The sequence below is a fragment of the Sus scrofa genome, chromosome 2 (assembly GCF_000003025.6).
Source record: "Sus scrofa isolate TJ Tabasco breed Duroc chromosome 2, Sscrofa11.1, whole genome shotgun sequence".
Taxonomy (NCBI): Eukaryota; Metazoa; Chordata; class Mammalia; order Artiodactyla; family Suidae; genus Sus; species Sus scrofa.
The window spans coordinates 6,205,155-6,222,921 of record NC_010444.4 but is presented as its reverse complement, the minus strand read 5'-3'; the positions used below and the strand labels follow the sequence as shown (position 1 = coordinate 6,222,921).

Below are 17,767 nucleotides of genomic sequence, written 5' to 3'. Positions count from 1 at the left end.
CTCCCTCTCGGGGGGAAGGCCGTCACAACGCACATCGTCTCAGCAGGACGAGAAATGTGCGGCAGAGGTGGGTACAGGATGCGGTGGGGGCTCCCTTTACCCTGGGCCGGGGCCTCCTGCCTCCCCCCGGGCCTCCTTCCTGATTAAGTCAGATGAGTCACCTGACAGAAGGTCAGGCACTTTGGGAAAGGTAGGTGGCACAGAAGGAACATGCCTCTTGCTCTGTATTTTGTTGTTGCTTTTTCTTTTAGATCCCAAGAACCGATGAGACTGCATTGCATCGACATTGCAGTACCTCTCTTACTCATTACTTCTCGTTTTTGCCATTTTCCCGCCTCCCCTCCCGTTCCGTTCCCCATTCCCATTAAGATCTCTGGTGTTGGAGTTCCCGTCGTGGCGCAGCGGTTAACGAGTCCGACTAGGAACCATGAGGTTGCGGGTTCGGTCCCTGCCCTTGCTCAGCAGGTTAGGGATCCGGCGTTGCCGTGAGCTGTGGTGTAGGTCGCAGACGCGGCTCGGATCCCGCGTTGCTGTGGCTCTGGTGTGGGCTGGGGGCTACAGCTCCGATTTGACCCCTAGCCTGAGAACCTCCATATGCCGCAGGAGCAGCCCAAGAAATAGCAAAAAAAAAAAAAAAAGATCTCTAGTGTTTAATATTTATCCTTGGATATGTTTGTATCCGTGTGTGGTATATAAATAGCATTATGTCATAATTCTCATTTTGATCCTTTTCATTTTAAACTCTAAGTTCCATCCGCATTACTGTGTTTAGTTCATTGTAGTTCATCTCTAGCATCTGCCGAATTTTATTGATCTGTTCCTCCTGCTGACGGACACCTGGTTCGTTCTCCTGCACCACCCACACTGCTCCGAGCAAAGTCCTCACACAGATCTTCTTCGGGACGTGGAGGAGTTTTTTTTGTTTGTTTTTCTGTTTTTTTTTGTCTTTTTGCCTTTTCTAGGGCCGCTCCCGCGGCATATGGAGGTTCCCGGGCTAGGGGTCAAATCGGAGGTGTAGCCACCAGCCTACACCAGAGCCACAGCAACGCGGGATCCGAGCCGTGTCTGCAACCTACACCACAGCTCACGGCAACGCCGGATCCTTAACCCACTGAGCAAGGCCAGGGATCGAACCCACAACCTCATGGTTCCTATTCGGATTTGTTAACCACTGTGCCACGACGGGAACTCCGCGGATGAGTTTTTATAGCTAGGTACCAACAAGTCCAATTGATAGGTTCCTCGAGTCCATTCTTTTTTTTTTTTTTTTTTTTTTTTAAGGCTGCACTTGCAGCGTTCGGAAGTTCTGGGGCCAGGGGTCAAATCCAAACCACACTCGGGTTCAGTCCTGGCCCAGGAACTTCCACATGCCATGGTTGCAGCCCAAAACCCCAAATTTGTATTTATCTACTTACTAATGATTTTGTACATCTCTTCATGAACAGTTCAGGCACCTGGGTTTGCTTTTCCGTGAGTTTTCCTGTTTCCCATTGGGTTTCCTTTTCAATGTTGACTTGGAGGCATTTCTCATGTATTCTACATATCAGCGTCTTGTTTGTATTAGACAATTTTAATGATATCTACTAATTTGCTGTATGTTTATTAACTTTGTTCATAATATCCTTTGTTGAAAATAAATCCTTAATTTTTATAAAGTCCAAAAAAAAAAATCCAAGCCACAGCTGTGACCTATGGTGCAGCTACGGCAATACCAGATCCTTTAACCCACCGCTCTGGGCCGGGGATTGAACCTGTACCTCTGCAGCCACCCGAGCTGTGGCAGGTGGATTCCTAACCCGCTTCACTGTGGTGGGAATCCCTGTTTGTTTTTTGTTTTTGTTTTTTTGACTGCAGCTGTGGCATGTGGAAGTTCCTAGGCCAGGGACCAAAGCTAAGCCACAGCAGCTTTTTGTGCCACAGCAGTGACAATGCCAGATCCTTAACCCGCTGAGCCACCAGGGAACTTCCCCAAGTCTATTCTCCCTCCCCCACCCTCGGTCTTTATTAAGGGCCGCACCCTCAGCATATGGAAGTTCCCAGGTTAGGGGTCAAATTGAAGCTGTAGCTGCTGGCCTACACCACAGCCGCAGCAATGCCAGATCTGAGCTGCATTTGCGACCTACACCACAGCTCACAGATCCTTAACCCCCTGAGCGGGGCCAGAGACCAAACCCTCCTCCTCATGGAGCCTAGTCCAATTCATTACCGCTGAGCCACGACGGGAACTCCCAGTCCATTCTTAGTTTCACTAAGTACAGCATGACTGCTCTCTCTCTGTTCAGCACGATGTGAGCACCAAGCATCTGACTTTCAAATCCTTTGTCAGTTTGGCAGACGTAGCGTGTTTCTCCGATGGCTGGTGAGGATCAGGAGCTCTGTGTAAACCGGCCTATGCATTTTCCATTGATGAATGACCTAGTCGTATCCTTGTCCCATTTGCCCAGTGAAATTCTGTCTGTTCCAGATGTTAATCGTACGTCAGTGACACATGTTGCGGATGTCCTGGCCTTCACCCATCGTCAACTTTGTTCATATGTCTTTTATTCAACAGCAGTCCTACATTTTAATGTCATTTCCTTAGGTTTTTCAAGTATAAAGATTTGTGGAGTTCCCATCGTGAAGCAGTGGTTAACGAATCCGACTAGGAACCATGAGGTTGCAGGTTTGATCCTCGGCCTTGCTCAGTGGGTTAAGGATCTGGCGTTGCTGTGAGCTGTGGCGTAGGTCACAGATGTGGCTCAGATCCTGCGTTGCTGTGGCTGTGGTGTAGGCCGGCAGCTGTAGCTCCGATTGGACCCCGAGTCTGGGAACCTCCATATACCACGGGTGCAAAACAAACAAACAAACAAAAAAAACCCCTCTGATAACTTCCAATCACGGAATAAAATGCAAACTTTACTTTTACCTCAGGAGCAGCATGACCTATTCCTGAATATCCATCTAACTACATCTCTTATTCTGCTCCAGGCAAACAGGTCTGGTTTTTTTCTTTCACGCTGAGCCTGTTGTGTCCTCAGGGCGCTGGTGTGATTCTTTGACCTGGAATGTTCTGCCTCTAGCTATTTGCGGGGGTGGGTCTGGTCTCTCAGGTCTCAGCGCTGGGTCCCCCCTCCCTCAGTCTGAATTAGGACCCTTGCCCGCTCTCACATGTGGGGTCTTGTTTTTGGTAGCCCGTCTTGCTATCTGATGTCGTGTTATTTGCCCTTGTCTTTATTCCCTGCATCACTGCCCCACCGCTTCAGGGTAGGGCAGCCTGGCTGTCTCCTTCGTGGTTGTATCGGTGTTTGCAGCCGAGCTCTAGACGTGGTGGCAGTTGGGACATCGTCTGGGATGAATGAATGGGCGCCAAGGCAGCGTCTTTGCCGCGTGTGCAGAGTCGTGAGTGGCCCGAATGCCGCCGGCTGGAGGAGCTGCTCCCTGCTTCTCGCCAGAGGAAGGCTGCTGTCACTTTGAGAGCCTTAGATTAGGATCTGGCCCTGCCACGTGCTGTTGCTGCTGTTGCTGAGGCCTCGGGGAGTAACGTATCCTCTGTAGGTGTGTCTTGTCATTTACAGAGTGGAGATAACACATATCTTATTGGTGTTTTGTGAGGAGTAAATGAAATAATGTGAAGACACGGAGCAGGTACCAGGCAGGGCAGTGCCCCCAGCCTCTGTCTCAGCAGAGCTGCCTCCCTGGGTCCTGAAAGCTCCTTACACCCCTGGGCCAGCTCCCCAACACCCAGGGTCTGATGTGAAAAACGGTGCTTCTAACACGTGGTTTTGCCATGGACATTTGAAGCCAGTGTTATTCAAATTGCAGAGCAGCCGGGACGGCACAGTTCAGGGGCACTCCGGGTGGTCTAAGCTGCAAAAGCAGCTTTGGGCTTGCTTTGGGGGTGCTCCGTTTCTATACGCCTGCTCCCCTCCGCCCTGCCCTTCTCCACCTCTCTCCCCTCCGCCGCCTCTTCGGCTCCCCCGGTAGCGGGTAGCTGCCAGAGGCCTCACACTTGACTGACGCTCAGGGCCAAGGATGTTGCCGACCCCAGGACAGGTCATGGAGCTGCCGGTAAGGCTCATGGTTTGTGATCCAGTGTCGTGCAGGTCTTGGAAGGGTTTTGCCGGCCAGCAGTCTTGAGGAAGGAGGGCCGCACATTCTGAAGGAATAGATTTGTTGGTATGTGTTGTCCGGGCTCGCCTGTCTGGCAGACCTGTTTGTTATATGTACCTTGAAGCAATACATTCCACCTTAAAAAAAAAAAGGAATTGTGACTCTGTGGCGTCTGGTGGAAAAGGCTGGAGCAGCAAAACAGTTACACGGGTAACATTCGTGCTCTTCGCGTGTGATATCGAGCAAGGCACTTAACCTCCTGCCTTTCCAGATGCCCGCGCTATGCACCCCACGTTCATTCTGCTTTCTCGGAGCCAACCGTGTCCCTGAGACCCGTCTGTCTTTGAGGTCGCTGCTCCAGGCCCCTTCCCCTCGCCCTCGCCCTGTGAGCTCCGTCCCCCTGCCCTGCAGCCCGGGCCTCAGGGGCTGGCACTCCGGGCCTGCTGCCTGGGGATGGTGGGAGCTCGGAGCAGCAGGAGCTCCCTGGAGACTGTCTGAGCTCTCCCTGGTGCTCCTGCTTCTGGGGACCACATGACACTGTTTGTCGTCACCCTTTTGGATTTGGATAAGCAAATACAGAAGTCCGTTTTATTTGATTTTCTTTTTCTGTAATCACCGGGCTATGAAAGCATTTCTAATGATTGATAGATGAGTATCCCCCACTTGGGACCACCCCATGACTGGGGAAGCCGGCTCAGGGAGCCTCTACCTGGAGCCGCCACCGTGTCCTGGACCACTGGTGCCCCCCGATGGCCTGGAGAGAAACTCGGTCACAGCGTCGTCACCGTCCTCCTCTCCCACCCTCCCTGGGGATTCCCTCCCTACCCGGCCTTCACGCGCTTTTATTCCGTTTTACCTGCGTTTTAGGTCATGATGCTTCGGGTGATTCTTCTCATCTCCTCTTGGAGCTGGTTATTTATTGCTCTCTCATCCTCAGAGCATCTTCTTTCTTGTCCCCATTCATTCTTTTCGTTATGGTTTTGAACCAAAAACTCTCCCCATCACAGCCAAAAGGTATTTAGTGGCGTGTAAGACAAAAGGAAGCACTAGATTTCGAAGTGAGATTCGGTGTCACAGTAAAGTTGGTGTTGCTGACGTTTAGAGCTTTGGAGAGAGGAGTTAGGAGGTTGCCTTCAGAGCCTTGACAGATTGTGGTCAGCCTTCTCCGTCTTGTCCAGCTGACCTTTGCTTTGTCGTAAGCACCGTCATTCACAGTGACAAAGACTTTTCTTCCCTTTTGCTTTACCTCCTCAGTTGCTGGGATTCCGGGGGCGTTTTCTCCTTGGAAAAAGCGCGGCTGCTCCGTGTCTCAAGATGCCTGGGTTCGCCAGGTTTGCACTGACAGGCTGGCCAGGGACCCCCGGCCTTGCACAACTATCGCCCATTTGTGCGCTGAATTTTTGGTCCTATTGGTTTGTTCGTTCGTGCTCATTAGCTCACAGTCAGACGGCAGTGAAAGTGACACTGACATCTAGGTATCGCTCAAGGGTTAGGGGTTTTATACAACTGAGAACCGCACTGCTGGGACCTCGTGCTTAATTCTCCAACCCTAACCCACTCTCTTGCCCAGTCCTTCTTGTGCTTTGCGTAAGGGGAGAGCCAAGGGAAGGAATGGGAATGAAATAGGATTGCCCAGCCCGAACCACCAAAAACTCAAAATACTCCCAAGTGCTGGAGTCATGAGTGGGTAAGTCGTGTACACCCGCCATTCCTCCTCCCCCACCCCCTGCCCCCGGCCCCAGGACATTGTGCTTTGAGTGAAAAGTTAGAGCCCCGAGCACAGTGGTCTCCGGTCCTTTGGGAGGTGAGAGGGCCTCGCGGCTTTGCTTGTGTGCTCTGAACTCTTCCGGAGGTGATGTCATCCTTGGGTTGGAACGGCATCATTTTAGAGTCTGACGGAACCTCAAAGATCATGTTGCTGAGTTCCCGTCTTGCGTGGTCCTCCCTTCCAGAAATTCCTAGAAGTTGGCTGGTTCGCCTTGGCCTGATTCTTAGAAAGGTCTTCCATACGTTCAGCTGACATTGAACTCACAGAAATGTCTTCCATTAACCCCGACTCAGCCATTTACAGCAGCGCGAGACTCGTCTTCTCCCTCTTCCCCAGGAGGGCAACTGTGTTTTTGATGCCAGTTGTAACCCCCCTTTGTCATCTTTCTCCGGGTTTTGCTCACAGTGGGATTTACCATGCAGGTGCTTTTCTTTTTTTCTTTTTTTCTTTTTTTCAATTTTATTTTCCCACTGTACAGCAAGGGGATCAAGTTATCCTTACATGTATACATTACATTTTTTTTTCCCCACCCTTCGTTCTGTTGCAGCATGAGTATCTAGACATAGTTCTCAGCAGGTGCTTTTCTTGATACAGTCAAAGGTCTCCACTTTTAAAAAAGAGCCTCTGGGTTTTGTTTATATCATTCGGATGTTGTTCTTGCTTAGAGAGGCCTCACCCACTCTGAGGTTATTTTTTGAAAGTTTTCCTCATATTTTCTTCTCATACTGTAATAGATTTGCTTTTATGTTTAACTCTTCGATCCTTCGGGAATTCATTTTGCTGTAAGACGTGCGGGTGGAGGTACACTTTCATTTTTTTTCCCGGTTAGCTACCCGATTATTCCAACACCATTTATTAAATTATTCATTTTCTCCCACTGATGTGAAATGCCATTATATTAAATGCATGATTTACTTCCGGACTTATTCCCAGGATCTTTCATAGGTTTTGCTGCCAGGCAAACTGTCACACATCTTATATACATTCATTATTGAAATTTTTAGCTTAAGTGTAAAATTTTTCCTACACTTATTATAGTTCAGCGTGCGACCTGTCCTCCGGCCTGTCAAGATGGCCTGGTTCTTTCTTTTTGCACCAGCAGCCTCTTGTTTTATTCCACCTGCAGATTAACAAGCATCTCTTTCATGTCGTTATTCAGGCCAGGGGTTAAGAGAGAGCGACAAAACTGCTGGTCAGTGTAGGGCTGTCCTTTGAGCTCAGTGGGCAGCCGCTGCTCACGTTCCTGTATCATGTTGTGTTACAAAGAGCTTAGCATTTTCGTGTCAGTTGCAAGACTTTGTTTGGGCATCCCCTTGTTTTCAGTGTTTCTCAAACTTCAGTGTGCACAAGAAATAACCTGAGAGGATTTCCCGTCATGGCTTAGCGGTAATGAAGCTGACTAGCATCCATGAGGACGTGGGTTTGATCCCTGGCCTCACTCAGTGGGTTGAGGATCCCGCGTTGCTGTGGCTGTGGCGTAGGCCAGCAGCTGTAGCTCCGATTGGACCCTAGCCTGGGAACCTCCATGTGCCACGGGTGCGGCCCTAAAAAAAATTAATGAAAGAGTAACTTGAGAATCTTGTTAACCTGCAGATTCTGATTCAGTGGTCCTGGAGTTAGGCCACGATTCTGTATTTCTAAAAAGGCTCCAGACTGTGCTGGTGCTGCTGGTCCATGGACTCACCCAATACAAGCCCAAGACCAGGATGAGTCCAGCGAGATGCCCTGAATGTGACATTTAAGGAGGCACATACAGTCAGGTTTGCTCAGGTGGCAGTCTTGCATTTGCTTGCACCTGAGGGTAAGTACTTCCCTAAATGTGCCCTGGGTGCCTTCTAATCCCAGCCCCGATGTCACGTTTCTTAGAATTGCTAGAATCACTCCTGATGAACCTAATAGGACTCCTGGGTGGTGAGACCTTACTATCTTCCTTTTAAAACAAATTCCCCTGGTGATTCTCAGGCCTGCCAAAGCTTGAGAAGCACTGACGACAAAATTTAGAAGTTCTGACTTTGAGGACTAGTTTCTTAAGTAAGTCCTGTTGAGACATTAATGCTGACGACCTGAGAACATCCCCGTACCCTTTGCCTTCAGTGCGTGTGGTGTGCTAAACCCCGACACTGGCGATGGTTGCTTAGGTAGCGTCAAGCCACAGATGAAGGAAAGCCTCCTCGTATCTGACAAAGCAGCCTCCACCCTGTTCTAATGAACTGTAACATGGAGTTCATTCAGAGTCTAGCTCTTGTATGTAATTAAAGCTTACTCGAGGAGTTCCCGTTGCGGCTCCTTGGGCTAAGACCCCGACATTGTTTCCGTGAGGATGGAGGGTTGATCCCTGGCCTCGCTCCGTGGGTTAAGGATCTGGTGTTGCCACAAGCTTCAGCATAGGCCTCAGCTGCAGCTCCAATTCGACCCCTGGACTGGGAACTTCCATATGCTGCAGGTGGGGCCATAAAAACAAAACAAACCTATACCTCAGTTAAAAAAAAAATTTTTTTTTACAGAAAAAAAAGGAAAAGCTTAATTGAAAAAGTGCTATAGGCCGGTGCTTCTCAAACATTAATGTGTATACAAATCTCCTGAGTATTTGAAATGACTCTGAAGTGATGCTCAAGTGTCTGAGCCACAGCTCTAGAGAGTTTTGCTTCACCTCTAGTTTTAGAACCTCTTTGTAAGTGTGAGAGGGTTTTGGTGAGGAATGTTTGGAGAAGTTCTTCATGAATTTTACTTCAGGACACAAGAAAAGAAGCTTAAGTTGTTTCCACTTTCTTGCTGCGAATGCAAAGAACGCATCCATCATATTCATACATGCACGTTATGTGTTTTGTTGTCTGTCGTGCAGCAGCGTCATTCCATTGTGTAAAGCCCTAAAGTATGCTTATCCTGAACTTCTTGCCTATTTAATGCAGTGGTACCGTTTCCCTTGGTGGATCTGGGAGGTGTTTTCTCATCCCCCAGGTTATGAACACTGAGCGGATCAAACTATAGCCCAGGTAGAGTGGGCTCATCGCGTACCCATCAGCATCTTGTGAAAGAAGCGGGCGTGAACACAGCTCTCAGATGCAAACCTGGTGCTTTCTGTGACTCCGAGCTGTTTGTTTAAACCAAATGGGACTGGAGCTCCTGAAAAGAAAAAGAGCAGGGGAAGGTTCCGGTGAGCTTCCCGCTAACGCCGCTTCCCTCTAATGCCCATGAGAAGCGCTCTGAAGTGGTGTCCCTCTGAATGCTGTCCAGGGGTTTTTTTTGCTTTTGGTTTTTCTTTTTATGCACTTGTGGCATATGGAAGTTCCCGGGTCACGTGTCTCAGAGCTGCCGCTGAGGCCTACACCGCAGCCAGGGCAACACAGGGTCAGGCCAGGGGTCCAACCCATATCCTCACAGAGACAGCGTTGGGTTCTTCACCCGCTGAGCCCCAGTGGGAACTCCTGTTCAGGATTTTTCCATCCTGTCCCCTTACGCACGAGCCACCCTTGCTGGAAAAACCCCCAATCAGTAAATGGCATTTGTATCTGGAATGCCATCACAAACCCAAGTTTAGCCTACATGGCCTGCAGCCTGTGGCTCAACGAGCAATTCTGTGGTTTATATAAAGCGAGGTCAGGTCATTCTGTCTAGTAAAGACCACGTGAGAGGCTGTTTTTCCTGACGCAGCTTTTTAAGTGACAGTCGGGTGGTTCTGTTAATGAAAACGCCAAACCAAAAAAAAGTGATTTCCCTCCCAAGCAGTATTAGATTAATGCTGTTGTCAAGAGTCTTGCAGTTGAATTACCTTCTTGTGATCCATCCCGCTTTATGGGTTAACTCTCCCTGTAATGGGCTGTTGGCTTCAGGGACGCCTTGCCGTGCACATCACCGGAAGCGCCTTGCTGCTGCAGGAGAAGTGGTCCGCGGCCTCTCCGCCTCCCTCGGTGGCGTGTTCCCAACTCACACGCTTGTGAGGCTAGGCCTGTGCGGGGAGAGCCTTCTGGAGCAGCGGCTGGGGGTGTGGCCACTTCACAGCCCACGCTTCCTGTGCGTGGGCTCAGCTGGGCTGGATCTGGCTGGTCCAGTTACTGCTCTGCTCTTCTGTGTAGGTCACCAACCCAGGGAAGTGATGAGGGAGGAATTTAGTTTGCCCTGATATTTGCCCCGATTTAATGTAGAGTCCTCTAGAAGGAAAGCCGTTTGCTGCTGAAAGCTTCTGTGAGAGGGAAAAAAAAAACTTTAAGAAGCTTCAAAAACAATTTGCACTTAATTGAGGGTGGGTTGTGTAGAATAAATGCTTTTTTCACAAACTCATGGTGTCAACATACAGCAACAGTATTGAAAAATGTTCCTAGTTTGGGCAGGTGCTGATCGTAGAACTAAGAAGCAGAAATTCCTGGACTTTGATTCCTATTTGCTTCTTACTGATAACCGACTATATTTAGCTTTTTCTTGAGTTGGGTTCTAAAAAAAAAAAAAAAAAACAGAAAGACTAGCCCCTGGTGACAATAATACCCGTTTGCTGAATGAACCAGAGTAAGCCATGTGATCGTTTGCGGTTTCAGTGGGTGAGGAACAGCAATGCGAGCCCTTTCCATTACAAAAAGAAACGGTATCGTGTTGAGGAAGGAAACAAGCTTTATTAGAGCAAAGGGAAATAAATCCTGGGCTTGTCAGTGGTACAGATGAACTCCAGAGGCTCTGGGCCTGTCTGTCGTCGCCAGAGGTTGGGTAACCAGCTCTGCGTAGCGGGGCGACCTCAGATGCCGGCCAGTAGGGAGAGTGGGTGACTTACAGGGAAGGAAAACTGAAAACAGCCGAGAGCTTTCTATCTCTCTATCTCTCTATCTCTCTATCTTGATTCTATCAAAGAATCAAGGTAAGGAGTTTCCACTATGGCGCGACGGGATCAGTGGCATCTCTGCAGCGCCAGGACCACAGGTTCGATCCCCCGGCCCGGCACAGTGGGTTGAAGATCTCGAGCTGACGCAGCTGCGGTGTAAGCTGCAACCGCAGCTTGGATCTGATCCCTGGCTCAGGAACTCCATGTGCTGCAGGGCCGCCAAAACAGAAAAAGAGAAGAAGCAAGGTGAAAGCTGCTCCGGGTCCAGGGATCAGACTCAAAGGGAACACAGGCATTTGGTTGACTTTCAGACGAGGTGGAGTTACGGAGCCAATTTTAAAACGTTATCATTCGCTCTCTCAGGACCCGGAAGTCGTGGTGTAACAGTGTGGGAGGCAGCTGGGCCGGAAGGATGCTCGTTCCCCTTTACGAGCCCACATTCGACCTGTAGCCTGAAGTCGTGTGACTGTCGTGTGGCTGAGTGGCACGTTGAAGATGAAAGATTTGACAGTGGCTGAGGACAGAGGCGGGACTTCGGTATGTGGAGTGAGTGCGGAAGTGGGACACTCTCTCCTCTAAGACAAGAATACACTGGGCAGAGGTGTCAAAAAACAACCACTGCAGGACTCAGGAAGTACAACAGCTGCCAGCGTCAAATTGAGAAGCGTTTTGCCTCGAGCTGTGGTGTGGGTCCCACATGCAGCTTGGATCTGGTGTGGCTGTGGCTGTGGCCAGCAGCTGCAGCTCCGAGGTGACCCCTAGCCTGGGAATTTCCAGATGCCGCAGGTAAGGCCATAAAAACTGCTACTGCCACCGCCACCACTACCACTACTACTAAATTGAGAAGCATCTGGAGTTCCTGTCGTGGCGCAGTGGTTGACGAATCCGACTAGGAACCATAAGATTTCGGGTTCGGTCCCTGCCCTTGCTCAGTGGGTTAACGATCCGGCATTGCTGTGAGCTGTGGTGTAGGTTGCAGACGCGGCTCGGATCCCGCGTTGCTGTGGCTCTGGTGTAGGCCTGTGGCTACAGCTCCAATTAGACCCCTAGCCTGGGAATCTCCATATGCCGCGAGAGCGGCCGAAGAAATAGCAAAAAGACAAAAAAAAAAAAAAAAAAAAGCATTTAATCAGAAGGAACGGCTGAACTTCATTCAGATAAGGACAGTGGGGTGTTTGTTTCTTTAATTTTAGTGAAGTATAGTGGACTTACAATAGCGTGTTCATTTCTGCCACACAGCAAAGGGACCCAGTTATACACATGTATATTCTTTCTCACGTTTTCCTCTGTTATGGTTTGTGGGAGGGGATTGCGTCTCGTTGGTTCCCACGCCACGCAGTGGGACCTGTTGTTCTCCATCCAGTATTTAACAGCTGACCCCAAACTCCCTCCTTCCCTGTCCACCCCCCGCAGGGGGAGTTTCTCATGTTCTTGGCTGGGGACTACCCCCTGCCACCTCTAACCCCCCATCAGTGTAGTAGTTCCGTCATCGTTGGGGGGGGGGGTGGCAGACCATAGAGCTGGCTGCGGGGCGGGCGGGGGGCGGCAGCACTTGATTTGGAGCCGAAGGTGAAAAGCCCCGCCCACTGGCATCGTCAGTACCAGTTGGATCTCAGCAGCAAGTGAACAGGCAGCTCTGGCAGCCTAAATAGCTGCCCCACTGGGGTCAGACAGTAGACTGGTCAGACATGTAGCAGAGGCCCTGGAAATGATGCAGCCACAGAAAGACTTGGAAAGCTCTCCACACTCGCCTGACCAACTTGCAGACAAGAGCAGAGGCGTCCCAAGCTCCCTGCACAGCCCAGGTGGCCGGGGACGCTGAAACAGCATAGGGAACATGCAGAAGGGCCCAGCGGAAAGTCACAGTTGGGGGGAGCCCTGAACTGGGTGTTCTTAACCCCACACAGATCACCGAGCAGAGATTGGAGCCTAGTTGGCTCCAGGGGTGTGAGCAGGACCTTTAACCAATCACTGGCGGATCACTAAACCCTGCAGGTGCAGGGGCAACCCCCAAGGAGTCAGGTCTGAAAATGAAACAAGAATTAAAAGAAAAAGCACCTGAGCAGAAACATCATGGCTGCACAACATGGAGGGACAGATCCAGCAGATTCAGTCCAGGAGGCTCACCGACAATACAAGCTGTAAAATATGAATAATAGGATCCGTTTGGTTAGAGAGAGAAGAGGGGGGCAGAGAGGGAGGGAGGGAGGGAAGTACCGAAGGGTATGCTGAAGGTTGGTGGACACACATTTTTTCTTGGATTTTTAACAGTGATTCTCCTCAGAGACTTATCGGGATGTTTCTTTCACTTTGCTACATATTTCCAAAACAAGTCAGTTATTTTTCTATAGTGTATCATAATACTTTGTAAACACACACACACAGACGTTTTATGATTTTTTTTTCCCCAATCATAGTTGATTTACTGTGTTCCGCCCGTTCCTCCTGTCCAGCGAAGTGAGCCAGGCACACATAATACAGATTCCTTCCCCACACCATCCTCCGTCGTGTTCCACCGCACGTGACCAGATAGAGTCCCCTGTGCTGTGCAGCAGAATCTCATTGCTTATTCCCTCCCCATGCAATAGTTTGCATCTGTTAACCCCAGCCTCCCTGTCCCCCCTCCCCCTCCGCCTCTCCTTGGGCAACCACAAGTCTGTTCTCCAAGTCCCTGAGTTTCTTTCCCACACACTATGCTTTTAAAACAGTAAGTCGTAGCATAGCACTGACTCTTATCTGGAATTGTGAGATTTACTCATCAGGTACTCGGTCTAACAAGCACCTCACTTTCTACCTCCACGTCCTGCCTCCTGCATTTCCTTCCTTCCTTTCTTTCTTCTCCCTTCCTTCCTCTCTCTCTCTCTCTCTCTTTCGTGTCTGTTTAGTACATTATAAAAATCTTGGGGAGCCAAGCGGATCTCATTCACACTCTCTTTTCTTGCTCCACGTCTCTGTCCCCAGTGCATGTGTGTGTTGCATATGGCAGCGCGTGCGTCTGCAGATATTTGCACTTCACGAGAGACGCTGTTTCTTACAGCGGCTGGAATCCAGTAGAGCCACTGTTGTGCAGTTATTTAGTCCGCATTCTTTCTCCTCCCCCCAATAACCATCGAGACCATCAAAACAAAGCCAAACAAAACCAAAACAAAGACGAGCTTTATTTTTCCCGTGTCCTCCCGTTACTAAATGTGGAACAGACTGAATTGGGGTGACTCCTAGGCAGGAAAAAGATTCATCTTCTAGAGTCAGAATTCTAGTTTCTAGCTTCTCTAATTTGGGACCTGAACTTTTTTTTTTTTTTCCATGTTTCCTTTTCATTAAAATAGGAAGAACAGTCCCAAGGCTTTTCTGCCTTTGACTGTATTATATGCAGCATGTGTACTGCTTGAATTTCTAAAGACAGCTTGGTCTTTACCATTTAGATTGCTGTTCATTATTTTAAAAGTTTTTACTTCTAAGTGTTTTGTGTAGTGCTATGAAATTTAAAGGTAAGTTTATTAAAAAAAGAAAAAGAAGAAACCTCCTTGAAAGCATGCTGTGTGTTATTCTCTGTCGGATTAGGACATTTCCAGTAAAGGAGGCAGAGCGAGGTGGTTGCTCACCCCCTCCCCCAGATAACAGTTAGAAAAGCTGAATGAAAGAAAAGCAGAGGGAAGCTGCAGGAGAAAAAAAATTGTCATGCAAAGGAGCCAGACCTGCAGGTTTGCTGGAGGAGGCGGGGGTAGTTTGCCTCAAGATGTGCTTCAGTTGCACAGTGGCTGCAGTGAATGAAATGAGTGGAAAACTGTAGCCGTACAGGTGGGAGGTGACAGAGAAGGGAGGTGACAGTCGGAGAGCAGGGGAAGTATAAGGGGACATCTTGGAAGTGAGAGAAACCTGCAGAGGGCGAGGCCCAACATCTGGGCGAGAACTCTGCCCAGAGCCCTGGCTGACTGTGGTATTAGTCAGCATTCTCCAGAGAAGGAGACCGTGTGTGTGTGTGTGTGTGTGTGTGTGTGTGTGTGTGTGTGTGTGTGTAGGTAGATAGAGTGATTTTAGGCATTGGCTCATGTGATTATGGAGGCTAAGAAGCCCCTTGATCTGCAGTCCCCAGGTTTGGGAACCAGGAAGGCTGGTGGTGTGTGATTCAGTCCGAGTCCAGAGGGTTGTTGGTGAATTGAGTCTCAAAGCCAAGAGCCAGGAGGGCTGATGTCTGAGGGCTGGAGAAGATGGGTGTTTCCGCTAAAGCAAAGAGAACAGGTTTGCCCTTCTTCCATCTTTTTGTTCTATTTAGGCTCCCAGCGGATTGAATGATACCCACCCTGGGGAGGGCCAGCGGCTTTTCTCAGTTCACCAGTTTAAATGCTATCTCTCCCGGAAACACCCTTGACACACCCAGAAACAACGTTAATAAAGCTATCTAGGCATCCCTTAGCCCAGTTGAGTTGACACATAAAATTAACCATTACAGGAATTCCCTTGTGGTGCAGCAGATTAAGGATCCGGCATTGTCACTGCAGCAGCCTGCTTTGTTGCTGTGGCTTGGGTTTGATCCCAGGCCTAGGAACTTCCACATGTCAAAAGCACACCAAAAAAAAAAAAAAAAAAAAAAGGTATTACAACTGTTAAATTCCAGATGTGCAAGAGAGACCCCAAGGAACTCAGCCAAACAAAAAACAAACAGGAAGAGGCAAGAAAAGAATCAGTCCTGGAAAGACAAACTTAAACAAGCTGAAGGTTTAATGCCTTTTTTTTTTTAAACTTTTTAGGGTCATATGGGAGTTCCCAGGCTAGGGGTCCAATCAGAACTGCAGCTGCCGGCCGATGCCACAGCCACAGCAACGAGGGATCCAAGCGACCTACACCTCAGCTCAGGACAACGCCAGATCTTTTACCCACATCCTCATGGATACTAGTCAGATCCGTTTTCTGCTGCGCCACAATGGGAACTCCCCCCCACTCCCTTTTAAACTGAGTTCATTCCTAAACTATGTACAGCTCAGGCAGGAGAAGGCCGAAGCCTTATTGGCTTGAGGTGTAAGAAGACAGACCTTAAGACTGGAAGAACAGCTAGAAAATTAGAAATTACAAAATCACAAAAATCATGGAGTGTGAGCCCTCAAACCTGTGTATAAGCCAAATTACACAGATGCAGGAGAGACCCCAGGGAGCCAGGCTAAAAAAGTAGTAGCTGGAAGCTGTGAGAACTGAGCAGATTTATCAGCTGCTGCATACCACAAGGAAGGCTAATCTGTAGTTTGAATCTAGGCAAGTTAACTGCCTACTATTTTTTTTTTTTATTGTAGTATGCAGAATTTAAAAAATCCGCAGGACACAGCAGGGTCCAGAACTGCTATGTGTTTTGTTTTTTGTTTTTTCCTGCTGTCTTTTTAGAGCTGTACCCGCGGCATATGGAGGTTCCCAGGCTAGGGGTCAAATCGGAGCTGGAGCTGCTGGCCACAGCCACAGCCACAGCAATGCCAGATCTGAGCTGAGTCTGAGACCTACACCACAGCTCATGGCAACGCCAGATCCTTAACCCACAGAGTGCAGCCAAGGATCGAACCTGCATCCTCATGGATGCTAGTCAGATTTGCTTCCACTGAGCCAGGACGGGAACTCCCAGAATTACTACATCTTATCTAGTTTTCAACCTACAGTTACTAGGCCTATAAAGAAACAGGAAAATGTAACTCATACTCAGGAAAAGAAGCAATCAGTAGAAACTGATTCTGAGTATCTAAGTGGGTACACAGGTTGGATTTTATAGGCAAAGACTTCAGCGATTATACATACGATCAAGGAATTATAGGAAAATATGATCAGAGAATTAAAAATACTTGTGAACAGAGAGACGTTGCAACAAAGAAATGGGTACTGAAAAAAATGGAAATTTTAGGGCTGAAATGAAACTAATAAAAACTCACTAGATGTGCTCAACAGTTTTGAAATTACAAACAAAGGAATCTACACTTGAAAACAACAGTAGAAATTACCCAAGTCCACTAAAAAAAACCAATATTTAAGAAAAGGGAACAGAGCCTTTGAGCCTTGTAGGACAATATAAGGTAGTTTGTTATAGCTGTAATTGAAGTCCCAGAAGAAGAGGAGAAAAATGGGCAGAAAACATATTTGAAGACATTACTAGTCCCTAAATTCGCAAATTTGGTGGAAAACATTGATTTACAGATCCAAGAAGTTCAGTGGACTCTAAGCAGAATAAACACAAAGAAAAACAATTGTGGGCAGATCATGGCCAAATGGCTGAGGCCAAAAAGAAAAGAAAATCTTGAAAACAGGGAAACATGATATATTACATATGAAGGATCAGTGTGACAAATACGGCTAACTTACCAGCAACAGCGGAGGCCAGAAGACATTGGAACAATACTTTCTAATACTGAAGGAAAAAACTACTCACCAAAACCTCAGTGTCCGGAGAAACTATCTTTCAAAAATGAGAAATAAAGACATTTCCAGATAAACAAAAACTGAGGAAGTTCGTTGCCAGCAGACTTGGACTGAAGGAAGTTTTAGAGTGAAGGGAAGTGGCAGATGGTAACTCAGATCTACAGGAAGAGATGAAGAGCACAAGACGTGCAGCATATGTGGGGAGATGCCAGGCTCTGTCTCTTTCCCTCTCTCGTTTCTCTAAAAGACGTGTTGTGATTTTAACGTCAACTCTAACAGTGTCCTGCCGGATGCATAATGTGTGCAGAAAGACAGCGCAGTCGCAGTAGCACCAAGATGAGGGAGCGATGGGACTGGCAGTTGACTGTGATGAGGCCCTTACATGTGACCTGCGTGTAGCAGACCAGCCTCTACTAAACCACAAGTATAGAACAAGAACCCTGTAAACGGCGTAAGAAAGCCGAAGCGCTTCTGTTCACATCAAAGGGTACTTCAGGACAAGGAATGTTACGATAAAAGGGTCAGGACATGAGTGAGACACAAACATCTTCAATGTATGTGCCCATAATAACAGAACTTCAAAATACTGAAGCAAAACTGGTGTGATTAGAGGGAGGTGTGGTCAAATCCACAATCATAATTGGAGATTTTTAACCTTCTTTCCTTGGTAATTGATTGAAAAACAAAGCGAAAATCAGTAAGGACATGAAATA

At 48.3% G+C, this 17,767-nt stretch overlaps 1 protein-coding gene and 2 long non-coding RNA genes across 3 annotated transcripts in view; 2 read left to right on the top strand and 1 right to left on the bottom strand.

Moving 5' to 3' along the window:
• LOC106509302 overlaps positions 1-13,816 on the top strand; it is a 39,121-nt gene extending 25,305 nt beyond the window's left edge. Inside the window, exon 3 of the long non-coding RNA XR_002341432.1 lies at positions 11,028-13,816. This is a non-coding gene — a long non-coding RNA (uncharacterized LOC106509302). The remainder of the gene's footprint in view (positions 1-11,027) is intronic.
• The window catches only part of PACS1 (phosphofurin acidic cluster sorting protein 1), a 138,965-nt gene that overhangs the window by 54,388 nt on the left and 66,810 nt on the right, over positions 1-17,767 (top strand).
• Positions 1,275-17,437, bottom strand: LOC106509301. The gene is made up of 3 exons (XR_002341433.1): positions 17,065-17,437; positions 12,723-12,803; positions 1,275-10,037 (listed from the first exon to the last, which is right to left on the bottom strand). It is a non-coding gene; the product is annotated as an uncharacterized LOC106509301 (long non-coding RNA).